The 14,912-nt window shown below is 47.1% G+C and overlaps 1 protein-coding gene across 1 annotated transcript in view; it reads right to left on the bottom strand.

The window, feature by feature from the left end:
- Positions 1-14,087, bottom strand: part of BASP1 (brain abundant membrane attached signal protein 1) — a 123,244-nt gene extending 109,157 nt beyond the window's left edge. Inside the window, exon 1 of the mRNA XM_052781235.1 lies at positions 14,075-14,087. The gene's annotated coding sequence lies outside the window, so the exon portion shown is untranslated. The remainder of the gene's footprint in view (positions 1-14,074) is intronic.
- Between the last annotated feature and the right edge of the window lie 825 nt (positions 14,088-14,912).

The following is a 14,912-nucleotide window of genomic DNA, read 5'->3' on the forward strand; positions in this document are numbered from 1 at the left end:
GGGTTGTCCTGTGCACATCAATAATTATAACTGGCAAATACTGGCGTTCTCTGGATAGACAGCAGTTTGCAACAGCCATAATATGACTCAGATCAGAGCTAGGTACGACTTCTGCTGCTCTTCAGAAACCTCCCTGAAGTTGCCTGTGGTTGCAATCCACTTCAGACTTTCTAACCCAGCCGTAGATTCTGATTTTTCATAATACAGTGTCAACCATTTACTATCCATTATGCTGTATTCCTGTGGCATTCTTATCATTGACATAGGTTGCAAAGCCTCAAAGGTAGCAGAAGTAAAAGCAACCTGCAAAGAAGAAAACGTAATTATGTGCTCCACTATCCTGTATGAAGATGGCCCGGAAAATATATTCCTTGGCATGTTTTTCCACCAGTTCTAGTACTATTTCAGCTCCATAAAATTTCTTATTGAGAATGATTAGAATGAAAGAGCTGAGATGCTGAGGAGGAGCAAATGAGGATGCCTTTAATCACTAAAACTATATTGATTAATCTGCTTAGCCCAGTATCTGTCACCCAAACCCTGCAACTGTTTAGAGAAAGGATCTATTTAAGGAGCAGCTATCTCAGCTTATAATGATTTAGCAGAATGACTCCAGTTGTCTTTTATCCAAAAGACTCCCATAAAAGCGGGGGAGACTTCTGATGTGCTCAGAAACATGCTCAAAAAATACTTGGGCATTTTGTAAAAGGAGTCCTAAATGGCACAGTCTGAATTTTCAAGGCTTAACCTTGGTTGTTTATGTTAAGTATTTTTGTTTCTGTGTAATGCAAAGATCATTGTAATTAACCACACCTCAGAGTATATACGTCGATATCCTAAATGTACTTAAGAGTCATTGTTGCCATTTTTACTTCTTACCAAGAAATAATACAAACTCCAGAGCAGAGATGACTTACTGTTGATGTAACTGATATAATTTATAATACAATTTTATATATTAAAAAAAATCCTTCTGATTTCTTTGGTTTATTAAACAGATTTAGGATATGTGGTCCTCTAGTACCTTTGAATGCAGGTACACATTCTTGACAGAGTGGGTTTTTGAGTTTGTCCCTGTTGTTTCTCAGTTGGCTAAAAGATGATGCTGCTTCAAAATAATTCACCGTCCTTTATTTCTTGAGCTTGCACAGAAAAAAATGTGTGGTTACTTTATTTGTGTTGTACAATCATGCGTACAGACTTCAAAATTAGACATCTGATTTTAGAGGACTTCCAACAGCCCAGGCTAGAGAAGATTAATATGGACTATATTTACATTAAGAGAAATACAACCAAACAAGAAAGTATTTGAATTCTCTGTTAAAATATATAACCTGAGAGGAAATGAAATGGGTCATTGCTACCAGCGCAAAAGTGAAATTAAAATGGTTAATCTACCCTTTGGACTTGTCCTTTCCTCCTTTGAGCAGAATTTCACATCTAGGAGGAAAACCTAGAAGTAATGCTTAGATGCAATTGCGCTTATCAGTGCAAAGAAGATACCTGTAAAAGCAAGGAGAGGCTGGTGTGGTGAACACAAATCTCACAAATTCTTTGAAGCTCCCAGTCTTGACCCAAACTGCCAAATCTCTTGAGATATTGTGGCGGTGCATTTCCTTCCCCCTCTCCGGGCTGATTTATGAACTCGGGAAGGCTCGCTAGCCCTTAGCATAAGTATAATAATGAGTGGGCAGTTAAGCGACCCTTGGCTGTGCCAGGAACTCTTCCCCAGCTAAGACAGGGAGATACGTTGTGCGTCTCAAGGACTCCTGCTGCCCGGCGGAGGCGGAGGACGGGAGTAGAGATTGCCAGTTCTCATAACAACCTGCAGCCAGTTCTTTCTCATAACGACCTTGAGACATTACAATCCTCCCCTGACAATCTTGGAGCATCCCGTATCTACGTTTTGAGCTATTCTCTGACAGTCTCGGAATTTTCCAGCGCAGCTGGGATTCTAGCAATTTGTTAATGACAGAAGTTGATCACCTCGTGAACCTATAAGCAGCGGGACTGAGTGAGGCTCTTTGAGCTCTCCTGGACCGCAGCGGGCTGGGACCAGCATCTCCCTCTGAGCAGGACACCTCTCAGAGCTCGCAAACTCTCCTGTTTGCAAAAATCGGAGGTCTGTGGCCGAAAGCTGACACGACCTGGGCTGATTCTCTTCGCTCCTCGAGGCTCGACCCTTCGCCTGTTGAGACAAATGCTGAAGCATTCGATGTGAATATTTTCACTGACCTCAAGAGGAATTTTTAACAGGTATACCTCCTTTTCTCTCTCTTCTCTTCTCCCTCTTTCCCCGCCCTCTTTCCCCCCCTCTTCCCCCCCTCTTTCCCCCCCTCTTTCCCCCCCTCTTTCCCCCCCCTCTTTCCCCCCCTCTTTCCCCCCCCTCTTTCCCCCCCTCTTTCCCCCCCTCTTTCCCCCCCTCTTTCCCCCCCTCTTTCCCCCCCTCTTTCCCCCCCTCTTTCCCCCCCTCTTCCCCCCCTCTTTCCCCCCCTCTTTCCCCCCCTCTTTCCCCCCCCCTCTTCCCCCCCTCTTTCCCCCCTCTTTCCCCCCCTCTTTCCCCCCCTCTTTCCCCCCCTCTTTCCCCCCTCTTTCCCCCCTCTTTCCCCCCCTCTTTCCCCCCCTCTTTCCCCCCCTCTTTCCCCCCTCTTTCCCCCCCTCTTTCCCCCCCCTCTTTCCCCCCTCTTTCCCCCCCTCTTTCCCCCCCTCTTTCCCCCCCTCTTTCCCCCCCTCTTTCCCCCCCCTCTTTCCCCCCCTCTTTCCCCCCTCTTTCCCCCCCTCTTTCCCCCCTCTTTCCCCCCCTCTTTCCCCCCCTCTTTCCCCTCTTCCCCCTCTTTCCCCCCTCTTTCCCCCCCTCTTTCCCCCCTCTTTCCCCCCTCTTTCCCCCCCTCTTCCCCCCTCTTTCCCCCCCTCTTTCCCCCCCCTCTTTCCCCCCCTCTTTCCCCCCTCTTTCCCCCCCTCTTTCCCCCCCTCTTTCCCCCCCTCTTTCCCCCCCTCTTTCCCCCCTCTTTCCCCCCCTCTTTCCCCCCTCTTTCCCCCCCTCTTTCCCCCCTCTTTCCCCCCCTCTTTCCCCCCCTCTTTCCCCCCCTTCCCCCTCTTTCCCCCCCTCTTTCCCCCCCTCTTTCCCCCCCTCTTTCCCCCCCTCTTTCCCCCCCTCTTTCCCCCCCTCTTTCCCCCCTCTTTCCCCCCCTCTTTCCCCCCCTCTTTCCCCCCCTCTTTCCCCCCCTCTTCCCCCCCTCTTTCCCCCCCTCTTTCCCCCCCTCTTTCCCCCCCTCTTTCCCCCCCTCTTTCCCCCCCTCTTTCCCACCCTCTTTCCCCCCCTCTTTCCCCCCCTCTTTCCCCCCCTCTTTCCCCCCCTCTTTCCCCCCCTCTTTCCCCCCCTCTTTCCCCCCTCTTTCCCCCCCTCTTTCCCCCCCTCTTTCCCCCCCTCTTCCCCCCTCTTTCCCCCCCTCTTTCCCCCCTCTTTCCCCCCCTCTTTCCCCCCCTCTTTCCCCCCCTCTTTCCCCCCCTCTTTCCCCCCCTCTTTCCCCCCCTCTTTCCCCCCCTCTTTCCCCCCTCTTTCCCCCCCTCTTTCCCCCCCTCTTTCCCCCCTCTTTCCCCCCCTCTTTCCCCCCCTCTTTCCCCCCCTCTTTCCCCCCCTCTTTCCCCCCCTCTTTCCCCCCCTCTTTCCCCCCTCTTTCCCCCCCTCTTTCCCCCCCTCTTTCCCCCCTCTTTCCCCCCCTCTTTCCCCCCCTCTTTCCCCCCCTCTTTCCCCCCCTCTTTCCCCCCCTCTTTCCCCCCTCTTTCCCCCCCTCTTTCCCCCCCTCTTTCCCCCCCTCTTTCCCCCCCTCTTTCCCCCCCTCTTTCCCCCCCTCTTTCCCCCCCTCTTTCCCCCCCTCTTTCCCCCCCTCTTTCCCCCCCTCTTTCCCCCCTCTTTCCCCCCCTCTTTCCCCCCCTCTTTCCCCCCCTCTTTCCCCCCCTCTTTCCCCCCCTCTTTCCCCCCTCTTTCCCCCCCTCTTTCCCCCCTCTTTCCCCCCCTCTTTCCCCCCCTCTTTCCCCCCCTCTTTCCCCCCCTCTTTCCCCCCCTCTTTCCCCCCCTCTTTCCCCCCCTCTTTCCCCCCCTCTTTCCCCCCCTCTTTCCCCCCCTCTTTCCCCCCCTCTTTCCCCCCCTCTTTCCCCCCCTCTTTCCCCCCCTCTTTCCCCCCCTCTTTCCCCCCTCTTTCCCCCCCTCTTTCCCCCCCTCTTTCCCCCCCTCTTTCCCCCCCTCTTTCCCCCCCTCTTTCCCCCCCTCTTTCCCCCCCTCTTCCCCCCTCTTTCCCCCCTCTTTCCCCCCCTCTTTCCCCCCCTCTTTCCCCCCCTCTTTCCCCCCCTCTTTCCCCCCTCTTTCCCCCCCTCTTTCCCCCCCTCTTTCCCCCCCTCTTTCCCCCCTCTTTCCCCCCCTCTTTCCCCCCCTCTTTCCCCCCTCTTTCCCCCCCCTCTTTCCCCCCCTCTTTCCCCCCCTCTTTCCCCCCCTCTTTCCCCCCCTCTTTCCCCCCCTCTTTCCCCCCCTCTTTCCCCCCCTCTTTCCCCCCCTCTTTCCCCCCCTCTTTCCCCCCCTCTTTCCCCCCCTCTTTCCCCCCCTCTTTCCCCCCCTCTTTCCCCCCCCTCTTTCCCCCCCTCTTTCCCCCCTCTTTCCCCCCCTCTTTCCCCCCCTCTTTCCCCCCCTCTTTCCCCCCTCTTTCCCCCCCTCTTTCCCCCCTCTTTCCCCCCCTCTTTCCCCCCCTCTTTCCCCCCCTCTTTCCCCCCCTCTTTCCCCCCCTCTTTCCCCCCTCTTTCCCCCCCTCTTTCCCCCCCTCTTTCCCCCCCTCTTTCCCCCCCTCTTTCCCCCCCTCTTTCCCCCCCTCTTTCCCCCCCTCTTTCCCCCCCTCTTTCCCCCCCTCTTTCCCCCCCTCTTTCCCCCCCTCTTTCCCCCCCTCTTTCCCCCCCTCTTTCCCCCCTCTTTCCCCCCTCTTTCCCCCCTCTTTCCCCCCTCTTTCCCCCTCTTTCCCCCCTCTTTCCCCCCTCTTTCCCCCCTCTTTCCCCCCTCTTTCCCCCTCTTCCCCCCCTCTTTCCCCCCCTCTTTCCCCCCCTCTTTCCCCCCCTCTTTCCCCCCCTCTTTCCCCCCTCTTTCCCCCCCTCTTTCCCCCCCTCTTTCCCCCCCTCTTTCCCCCCCTCTTTCCCCCCCTCTTTCCCCCCCTCTTTCCCCCCCTCTTTTATGTATTTCTCTCAGTGTCCTTATGCATGCATATGTACTAACTTGAATAGTCTATAGTAAGTTATAGCAAGTATATTATAAGACATTAGGTATGTTATAGCAAATATAAGTTAATACTTTCAAATTTGTACTTAAAATACTGTCTTAGTTTTTATTCAACTGTGAATGAATTTTAGGCTGCTATTATAATCCTTTTAGATATAAACCTTTGACCAAGTCTGGGACTAGGAGTTGATCTAGCTGCACCTAGACTCTGACAGGGGTTTAGAAAGCAAGGGGGTCTTCTCTGAACCTCGTGACTCAACGGGAGGGTCTTCCTTACCCTTTCCTACATTCCCTTTTACCCTATTATGTTTTCTGTCCCCTATATACGTAAGTTTAGTCTGATTCTGATTTAATTTTCCTGTGTGCATTTCATCCATGTACTAAGTAATAGAGTGAACCTTGCCAACGAATTCTGTGAAGTCGCACTTTTATACAAATTCCTATTAAATCATTTTTCTGTTGCTAATACAATTGGAGGTGATTCTTTAAGCGATGCAACCCCCCTCTCTCATTTTAATTCCCGCCACGACAGATATGCCCAGTACCACCACTTCTGAGTCCTGGATGTGTATAATTATACCACTTCCATGCACAGTGGGGACGCCACTGTACCACACATTTCACACAGAGCCACATTTCAGAACTGCTGCCTGTCTGATAAGAGGAAAATGAAATTAGGGATGTTATCTCTCCTGCCTCTGCGTAGCCTCTTGACTTGGTATCTGAAAATTTCGCCTTTGCCAGATGTAGTTTTAGAGGGGAATGTAAGGAGTGGGAAGGCATTAAAACAGGCCTGTATGGATTAAACAACTGTTCATCGCTGGTGGAGATTGCAAGAGCAGGACTTCCAGCCCTGAGCTCCTAAGAGTTGCAGAAAACAGTTTTGAAAATTAAATAAACAAAAACTAATCTTGGTGAGAAAGACTGGATTTTGCTCAGTCAGGATTTACTGTTTTCTCTATTATCTGTTTAACAGAGGCCATGCAATGTTTTCACCAAGCAATTTCCATCCAGCATGGTAATTTATGTAAACTGTAACATACTGTAAAAGCATAGCATTCTGAAAGGAAAACACAATGTCCTGTGGAAACAGTATGAACAGCTGAATTTACTTTAACGCTTGTACCTGATTTGTGGTGTGAATTTCACCTCTGTGAGCTTCATCCTGGCCACTGAATCTTGGAAGTCTTTTCTTTGATAATGAGCTCTATCAAATCATCTGTCCATCCCAGCATTTCTGACTAGGATCAAGATTCCTCTTAACCTTGCTGCAAACAAACTAAACAGAAACAAACACAGAACTCATCTTTTTTTCCACTGGCCTCTACTTGTTTTTCAGACCTCCCTTTTTTCACCCTTAGCAGCTTCTTCCAGTGCTTATGACTTTTATGTTATCAGTCTAATTTAGCTCATAAACTCCGATCAGGAACCCTTTTTACCTGATGCCATGTATTAACACTGCTAGCTAGTGTCAAGTTTTCACTATTAGAATACCCTATGTTGCATAATCCATCACTAATTTTAATGCCAGTGTTTTGTTATTACCATAAATACATATATTGAGTGTTTTTTCCTGGTTTGCCACAACAGTTTGGGCTTTTTTTTTTTTTTTTTTAAGCAGTGGTCTTATCTGATTTCTAGTCCTGAAGTACAGGTCTCTTCTATGAACCTTCATAATGCTAGATTAAATATGTATATGAACTTTACCTCCAAATATGAAGTCAGCAGAGTAAAGGAGGAGATTTATTTACACAATACCCAGGACTTTAAAGGATGAGCAAATCTTTCCTATAGTTATGTCCCTGTATGACTTGGTCCTTCTCAACACTCATAACTCATATTTGGTCAGGTCTTATATTGGAAATACTAATTCTGGCAAATTGTTGAGTCTTTCCAGTGAAGCCTTTTAGAGGTTAAAGTACATCCTCACCTAAGGGTGAGGGAAGTGTGTTCTTAACCATGTATTTTGTAAAATGGTAAAATTCTGTGAAGTTCCTATAAACTGTAATTTGTGCTTGCATTAAGAAGTTAAGGTTAAAATTATTCACTAGAGCACTTGTTTTACTAAAACTGACAAGATTTATTTTAGATAGATATTTTAGATATGACATTGCCTGTGACAGTGTTAACAGCAGAATGTATTCCAGCTTTTTTCTCACCTAGTTATTGGATACAGATCCTATAAATCATTTACCAACTGCTAATAGCATAGGTGAGTTGTCTTTTTGATAGGAAAGTTTACTCAGGTGTCATTAATATTAGAGAATTACTGTGAAGACCATAAACCACTAACTCCAGATGCTGAGCATGCACCTACATCTAGGTCTGTAAAAGTATATGAGTGTGTTTTGTTCTTCCAGTCCTATCCACATGGTGTTCTCATTCAAAATTTGAATGATAGAAGGAAAAGCACAAATCATTAATTCCTTTTGAGGGCTCCTTTGTGATAGGCTGCATATGTTGAAGCCACTTCTGGGAAGACAGCCTAATGCAGACCTGACTGAACTAGCTATAAACTAGTTAGGATGGCCTGTGAGTACCGCGGCAGCTTGGGACTGCACTATGCATAAAACGCATTAATTGTCCCATTACTTAACTAGTTTTTCAGGTGAGCCTTCCAACCCAGATCAAGTCTTGCCAAGATACCACTGTTCCTTTTGACCAGGCTAGCATAGTAGCATTCACAGTGAAGATGTCCTCTTTGATTTTTGAGTTGAGCAATCCCAAGTCTAAAACTGTTGTGTGTGAGATAGAAGTCCACTGTATATCGAACACAGGTCTAATGCCTTCATCATGCAGTGAAGTATGGTGTAAGGAGCCCTGAACTAGCTGAGCAGACTGATGTATCCATGCAATGCTATGAAGCAGCTCTGGGAGCGGTGTAACTCCTTTGGACTTGCACTGACTGGAAGCGAAGCAAACCTGCCTGTTGGACATGAAGTCTCTTGCACCTCAAGCACAGAAATTCTCCGACTCGTAAATACTGCTTCCTTTTCTGGAGACTGCCTCTAGGATACACAGGCCCTACTCCATCATACACTTGCATGCCGTAGGAGAGCTTTTGTACAAAATTCCAGTCCCCTCGGTCCTTGCCTTACATTAGCTTAAAGGTATGAAAATCACAAATATTAATTTCCTGCAGATCCTTGTCGAGTATAATAGAAGAGTATCTTGGCAGACATTTCCCATCTCTGCCACAGTAAAGGGAATCAGGGACAACACGAACTCCTTATCTGCCTTCTGCAAAACTTCATTAAAAATACTTTCTGTCATGTTCCCCCAATAGTCTTAAACAGTCTTAACATTCACTCCTCGAAAGGTTTCCCAGCCTTCCAGTTGTGTAGCGTTCTTCTCGAGAGAGGATCACCAGGTGAGGTTGCACCCCCGGTTTATGGACAGCTGTGTCTCTCCAGCACTATTTGCCTTGTTCCTTGTACATCTGACTGCGCTGCCAATAACTTTGCATCAGGTACAGACTGTTAGCCGGCTCCCTTTCCTGCAGTGATTTACAAAGCTGTAGGCAGAGGTGTGGCTGTAGAGACCCCCCATCATTCCCTGGGAGAAGGGAAGGGGGAGAGGGATCGGGGCGGCCTCCTTCCCCTGCAGGGTAGAGATAGCTGGGTTTCAGCTTGGACGTGAGGGGAGAAAAGCTCGTGTTGCCTGAGATGAGCTCAGGCAGCAGTTTCTGGAGGAAGAGGGGTGGTGCTAGAAGCAGGGAGCAAAGTATGCCCGGTGCAGTGCTTGAATGATAATGCCAAGGTATTTTGCCCTTGCAGAAACCATGAGGCAGGTGTGAGTGGTCTCAACTTTGCCCACCAGTCAGTACTGAAGTTCATTCGCCAGCTCGTTGTCTGTTCACTTACTGATGCCATCCTAAATTTTGTCACATCTCTCTTCTTGACTTTTTCACATCACCTGAAAAATGCCGCTGTCTCAGTTTACTTGTTTTCTCCTCTCCACCTACACAGTGATACTACTAGGAGACGAAGTGTAGTATCTGAGATCCCACTGTTACCCCTCCTTTGTCACGATGGAATTTTACCATTCACTACAATTTCACTTCTCTCCTAGGTAGTTTTGATCAAAAGCAATACTTTTATTCTCACATTACTCAACTTTTCACTCAGCATTCATAGTATTATACTGATAAATTAAAAGCTGTAGTTTGTGTAGGTACTATATACCTCCTTTCTCACTTACAAGTGTGTTGGACTTACCAGTAGCAAAAGATGGCTTCCAAAATAGCCAAAGTTGAGAGAAAAATTTGGATATGGTAGAAAATCCTGGTGTGGAAGATGAGGCACAGATTTCAAAAAATATTGTGAGTCTGAACACTTTTTCATGGCTTCCAAGTCACAGAACAAGGAATTTAAATTACTGGGGAAATTGACTACTGAATATATGATCAATTTGGCTCTTCTCCGAGTATTTGTGTGTGTGTGTCTACTGAACATATGAGCAAATACCAGTTCTTTGACAAATTTCTCCAGGAAAACAAAAATAGCTGACTTCTGTGACGGTTTCTATTTCCTGCTGAACTCATGTGACCACAAAAATTTGTTACAGTTAGCCTTTTCTTTACAAGATGACTGAAGGTTTAGTAGTCTTTAAGGAAGACTATCTGAGAACTCTGACACTAGTTGTTCTGCAAGAGACTTGACCATTTTTCAATTTAGGTTCATCACCAGTCTATATGAATTTACTTAAAAATCTCTTCTGTAAGGAAAAAATATGGGTTTCAGTTGCAAAATTTAGAGATTTTTCCCTGGCAGAAATATCAAACCCTTCACAGCATCAAGGAAAACCTAAGTTTATTTTGTACTGTTTTCTTAAGATATATGGAAAAGGAGAGAAGGAAAGGAAGTGAAAGAAAGAAAGAAAAGGAAAAGTAGAGAAAGGCAAAGAGGGAGGGAAGGAAGGAAGGAATGAGCCCTGGATCATTTGGGGTCTAACTGCATCTTGTTTTATGCGATCTTCATTCTGAGTAGCCTCTTAAAGAGTGGGCAGGTGTGAATGTCCCAGCCTTTTTCCAAATCCAAATGATCCACAGTGAGATTAACTGCTTACCTTCCTGTGAGGAGCAATCACGTTTACAGCAGATAAACAGGTCATGGAAGTTGTCGTTCTTTTGATACCATATTGTAGGATCAAAACGTAGAACAAACAGGTACTGAACTGGAACAGCACTTAATGCATTAAATAATGTGCCTTTCAGCATGCAAGACAGCCTGCGTGGCGGGAGCGCTGCAATGGAGTGTCTAAGCTCATCAGGAAAGCCAGGCAGGGAAGAAGAGGAGGAGGGATGCCCAAGGGCTAAAGGAGCAGCTGGGATGTACGGAGCGGACGAGGGTCTGGGGAGAGCTCGTGGGTCAGAACGGAGGGAAGGCCAGAGAGGGCGGCAGTAGGGGGGGAGCATGTTACCAACCATGGAGCCAGGGCGAGGGAGGGGACGAAGCCTTCCTTAAACCCCTCGAGGAAGCGTGGGGAGGGCAGCCTTGGCTGTAGTGAGCGTGAAAACATGGAGATGAAGATCCCAACAGGAGGGAGGGAAGGAGGGAGAAGCGTCGCAGAGGCCAGACATGGGGCACCAGGTGGGGGCAGCTCTGAAGGGGGAAGAAGATGAGGGGAACTGCCAGGACCATACGGACAGCATCCTCCAGATGTGAGAATGGCCCATCCTGGTACCAGGGAAAACAAGCAGACTTAGCAGCAGCCCTACTCAGCTAAACCAGAAACTCTGCTTAATATCTTTATCAATGATCTGGATGAGGGCATCGAGCGCACCGTCAACAGGGTTTGCAGGTGACACCAAGTTGGGCAGGGGCGATCTGCTTGAGGGTAGGAAGGTTCTACAGAGGGATCTGGACAGGCTGGATTGATGGGCTGAGGCCAACTGTATGAGGTTCAAAAAGGCTAAGTGCCAGGTCCTGCACTTGGGTCACAACAACCCCATGCAGTGCTACAGGCTTGGGGAAGAGTGGCTGGAAAGCTGCCTGACAAAAAAGGACCTAGGGGTTTTGGTCAACAGCCGGCTGAATATAAGCCGGCAATGTGCCCAGGTTGCCAAGAAGGCCAATAGCATCCTGGCTTGGATCAGAAATAGTGTGGCCAGCAGGAGCAGGGAGATGATTGTCCCCCTGTACTCAGCACTGGTGAGGCTGCACCTCGAGTACTGTGTTCGGTTTTGGGTCCCTCACTACAAGAAAGACATTGAGGTCTTTGAGCGTGACCAAAGAAGAGCAATGAAGCTGGTGAGGGGCCTGGAGCCCAAGTCTTATGAGGAGCAGCTGAGGGAACTGGGGTTGTTTAATCTGGAGAAAAGGAGGCTGAGGGGAGACCTTATCGCTCCCTACAACCACCTGAAAGGAGGCTGTAGTGAGGTGGGGGTCAGTCTCTTCTCCCAAGTAACGAGCGATAGGACAAGAGGAAAAGGTCTCAAGTTGCGCCAGAGGAGGTTTTACTTGGATATTAGGAAACATTTCTTCACTGAAACGGTTGTGAAGCACTGGAACAGTCTGCCCAGGGAAGTGGTTGAGTCACCATCCCTGGAGGTATTTAAAAGACGTCAGGATGAGGCGCCTGGGGACAAGGTTTAGTGGTGGACTCGGCAGTGTTAGGTTAGCAGTTAGACTCGATGATCTTAAAGGTCCTCTCCAACCTAAATGATTATATGATTCTATGATTCATGGTGCAGCTCCACTGCAAAATGGCCATGTACAGGAGGTGGAAGCAGGGCCAGGCTACAAAGGAGGGCTTTAGAAATATCACCCAGGCATGCAGGGTTGGGTTAGGAAAGCCAAAGCTCAGCGTGAGCTGGCAGGGACATCAAGGGCAAGACAAAGAGCTTCAGCCTCTGCATGAGCAGTAAAAGGCCAAACAAAGAGATGTGGCTCACTGCTGAGCAGGGCTCTTGATTTCATGGCAGCAAACACGGAAATTTACAAATTACTTGCATAGCCTGAATTATAAAACCAAATCTTAACCTATTAAATCTCAATACCATATGTTATTGATACATGGATGAGGAATTCCTTTAGGACTACATACCTGTACATTTACATGCTGGCATATGGCACATATGTTTTTATCACGTGACTCTTTCCTCACTGGAACTTTAATACGTAAGGTCACGCAGGTTTCAGTAGTAATATTAGGTTAATCTTGTGATATTATCAAGGACAAGTGAAGTGATAGGTGCTTTTTAAAGACAACACTAGAAGTGAAAGAATATACTATATTTTCAAATTGTGTTGCATGTCTTTGTAGCTACAGAAAAAAACTTGAAAACATTAGCAAAAACCCAAACAGTCAGAGGCTAAAAGAAAAAGGAGTCCAAAATGATTATTCAAGTCTTGAAAGATAAGCTCATCACCTGGATTTTGAGGATCAAATGAATGTTTTTGATGAATAGTTTGAATTGCCTGATACAAAGCTGGATTATATCAATGGACAAGCTCTCATTAGTTGTTGTGACGTCTGCTGCAAAAGGAAAATTACAAAGCAGCGGTATCTTTGCTAAAGCACTATTAAGAACTGTTCTGTTGAAATGCTTTCTGATTCCCTTTTGGTATTGGGCAACATGTCGTATTTGTGGTTATGACTTTAACGTAATGAAGTATAAAATATTTGCATGTATTGCAACAAAAAGAATAATTTCTTTCATCATAACTAAATAGAATTGACAAGTCTTGGGTGCAGGGAAGCTTTAGTTTCTTTTAAATACAAGGTAACTGACTCATGGCACCATGTCCCAAGCCAAGGTTGCCATTTGGCAGTATTACAGGGAATAGAAGAATAGACCCCCAGTTCTGCACTGTAAACACAGTAATCCCTTCTGGGTTGCTTAAAAAAAAAGTGACAGTGCCTTAACATTTAGGAAGTTGATGCTGTTAGAAGAGTTGATGATCTGAAAGAAGATATCCGTGACTCGTTGCAAGAGTCCTGTGAAGCGATGAGGTTGTGATGTGTCAGCAAATGAGAAAGACAGACTTAACAGATCCTCCCATCTCCAGCCAGTGTCGCAGGAGGTTAACAACCCCCATCCTTTCACGGTTTACAGCAGCAGTTCTTGCAGAATTGGGTGACTAACAGTACAGAGCAGATCCAGACTCAACGGATATTATGCATATTTCCTTTAGCCCCTTGCAGCTCTGTGCCAGTACACTCAGTCATGATTTGCATCATCGTTGCAAGTCCTGTCTATCACGTTTCCTGAATAAAAACAGTGTCAGTGTTTGACACACGCACAAAGGGCTGGAATGAGGCCCCTAATTTTATTTTTGCTACTGTTCTGTTGAGAATGTGAGTAGCCTTGTTTTTCCAGCAAGCGATTTAATTTGCAAAACAAGACTGGAACCTTTCCTCTGACTCACCTGTTTTGTACCGTGTATATCCCATCTTAAGTACTTCCTTTGCGTTCCCTTTTTAAATACCATCTGTTCTAAATAAAAAATAATTCAGGATGCTGTGTTTATATTCAAGTTTTTTAATAGTGCATGTAGATACTACCATATGTTTTTCTTTCATTTCTAAAAGGAAATTCCTTCAAGGTCCACCTGGCTAACAGCTGAATAGGAAACCTGCAGAGCTGTTACAGTTCCCAAATACATTACTTCCTGCCCAGATTTCCACACAGAAGTCCTCCAAACCTGCAGAGAGACTACTTTTGACCCATTGCTGTTTGCCCTCTGTCTCCCAGCTTATCATCTACCTTAAAAACAAGCAAACAACCAACACAAAACCAAAACCCGACCCCTTAGATGATATCGTAAGTACTGGAGGATGTAGGTGAGGGAGGAAGTTCTTCAGACTGGGAACTTTTTTTCACGGTATCATCGCCTAGGACAGTAGGACCGCACCTGAGATCAGCACTCCTGGGCATTATTGCCTTACAAATCTTCTTCTTGTACCCATGGGCAGAGTGAGAGCCGTGTATGAAAGTCTGTACTTGAGGATCGTGCAGGGGTGGGCCTAGCAAACTAGTATCAAATGTACAGTTTAAATCTTCCCTGAACAGTTTCTTCTGCAGATGCAGAAGAGAATTTATAAAGGCCCAGAACCAACTCGTGGTAATCTCAGTGCAGGAAACAATTTTAAGCTAACTTTGCATTTCCCTAGATCCAGGGGCCTGGGAGCCAGATGAGCTTTTGGTGCGACTCCATACAGCCACAGGGCTAGAACTGGGTGGGAATGTTTTTTTCCTATACCACACTAATTTGTGTGTTTAAAACTATTCCAAATCCACTGAGATGGTGAAGGAAGTTGTCCCAGAATAGCTAATGTGCCTGGGTGATCTTCTAGGCCACTCAGGTTAAGCCCTTGTTCTTGTGTCTTCATTTATACAGGAACATGTTACCCCCCTCAGGCTGACTATTCTTGGAAAGAGTAGAAATGGGCAGGATGTTTCAATTTCTCCCTTTGAAGCTTTTCCGTGTTAATCGTGAAATATTTTGGCAAGCCCGGCTGTGAGGACTGTAACCTGGGACGGTGGGAGCTAAGGTTCAGGTCCTTGCTCCACAGAACATCATGAAAATCATGAGAAGTGGGCTATTCCAACAGCAGAAACTGGGAAATCCACTCGGATTTTGCCTGCAGCCTGGTGGTTAGGTTGCAGAGTTGAGTCAGACCAAGGAGTAATTTAAAACTGAGCCTAGCT

The sequence above is a fragment of the Harpia harpyja genome, chromosome 1 (assembly GCF_026419915.1).
Source record: "Harpia harpyja isolate bHarHar1 chromosome 1, bHarHar1 primary haplotype, whole genome shotgun sequence".
In the NCBI taxonomy this organism is placed as follows: Eukaryota; Metazoa; Chordata; class Aves; order Accipitriformes; family Accipitridae; genus Harpia; species Harpia harpyja.